Genomic DNA, 1,981 nt, shown 5'->3' on the forward strand with positions numbered 1-1,981 from the left:
AAATCAAAAAGAAAGAAGAAAAGGGGGGTGTAATGCATGAGAAATTGAGTTAATTTTAAGAGTAGTCTTATTTACTTAAATGTGGTGGTATTAAGTATAATTTTGAATGCATTATATGAATAGTGCATAGTTCAATTTGAATAAAAGAATGTTAATGTATAAGGAACAGAAATTTAGAGAACTATTATGACTTCTCTGAAATTAATAAAAGTTTAATTCTTGAAGCAAAAGAAACAGCAAAAAATAAAAACAAGGTCCAAGGCTCTGAGCATCAATGACTAGGGAGGTCAGACATGATTAAAAGCTCAAAGAGTTGTTTCCCTAGTCACATGCTTGTGGTATTCTTGTGTCAAGTAATCCTTGAGACAAAACATTTAGACTCGAGATCAATTGCAATTAAACAGAGTATGCCAAAGACTTTGAGCACCACTGTCTGGGAGTAACTAAAAGGAAAATTAGAACTTAAAGAGAGTTCCCCAGTTAAGTGCTTGTGGTGTTTCTGTGTCAAGTAAAGCTTGAGACAAAGCATTTAAAGTCACGGCTAGGCTCAAGGTACAAAGCATAAAAAAAATTTGATGTGTTCAAGGGTTAAATTGAGTTACAAAAGATCAGAGAATTCATAATATTATCCATATTCTAATTCTGAATGACAGTGACATCCTTCTGATTCAAAGGAGAGTGAGATGCAAAAATTATTCAGGATTGCAGTTGTAAACCCCGCTTCAAGAAGAGACATGAGCTAATTGAACTCTCACTCTCATGCAAATTCACATCCTAAGCTTATATTATTTTTGTTGCTTGAGGACAAGCAACAATTCAAGTTTAGTGTTGTGATGCATGAGCATCTTTCCTATTTTTTCCTAGCGAATTTACATTTAAATTGTTGAGTTTAATCAATAATTAATTATCTTTTAGCCACTATGGATGCTACTTTGAGTCTTGTGTAATTTTGTTTATTTTAGGTAGCATTCTGGATTTGATGGAGTTTCTACAGCACAAGAACTAAAGGATATGACCAGTGAAGAGCAACGCGTGCGCGTAACTGACGCGTACGCGTGATTTGAAGATTTCCATGGCGACGCGTGCACGTACCTGACGCGTACGCGTAAAAAGCGAAGAAGACCATCGACGCGTACGCGTGACTGACGCGTACGCGTGACATGCGCCACGTGTAGAAAATGCAGAAAACGGTGGGGGCAATTTCTGGGCTGTTTTGACCCAGTTTCCAGCCCAGAAAACACATATTAGAAGCTGCAGAATGGACAAAACAAGTGGTCCCCATCCATTAATTGAAGACTTGCTGATTATTTAATTAATTCTGATTTAAATTCAAATCTGATTTTAGGAAAAGATATTATTTTAATTTTAGAAATTAGATTTTAAATTTATTAGGATTAGATATAAAAAGAAGAAACTTTTCTTCTGTAAGGGGGAATTAGTTAACTTTTTATTCCACCTCAACCTAATTTACAATCCTAGTTTTTTCACTCTGAAACCTTAACTGTTTCTCTATATTTTATTCCCAACTTATTCACCTACCTGTCTTCAAACTCTGAATTTATTATTTAATACTTTTTGAACTCTCAAACACTATTTTCTGTTTGTCTAACTAAGCCTATCACTCAATTATTGTTACTTGATCCATCAATTTTCGTGGGATCGACCCTCACTCACCTGAGGTATTACTTCGTACGACCCGGTGCACTTGCCGGTTAGTTTGTGGTTTATAAATTCTGCACCAACGGATCCATCCAACATCTCATTCATTAGTTTTAGTTTATTTTTCTATTTATCATGAGTCACTAAACCCCTTTTGTTAGGGTTAGAAACTCTGTTTGATATTTATGGATTAGTAATTTGATTGTTTATTTTATTTTGATTAATGCATTGATACTTTTTCAAGAATTGAGTTTCGTTCTTCATCTTAATGGTTAGAAGTATTGAGAAATATTCTATTTCTGTTTTGGATCTCTTTATTCTC

Source organism: Arachis ipaensis, chromosome B09 (genome assembly GCF_000816755.2).
Source record: "Arachis ipaensis cultivar K30076 chromosome B09, Araip1.1, whole genome shotgun sequence".
Taxonomy (NCBI): domain Eukaryota; kingdom Viridiplantae; phylum Streptophyta; class Magnoliopsida; order Fabales; family Fabaceae; genus Arachis; species Arachis ipaensis.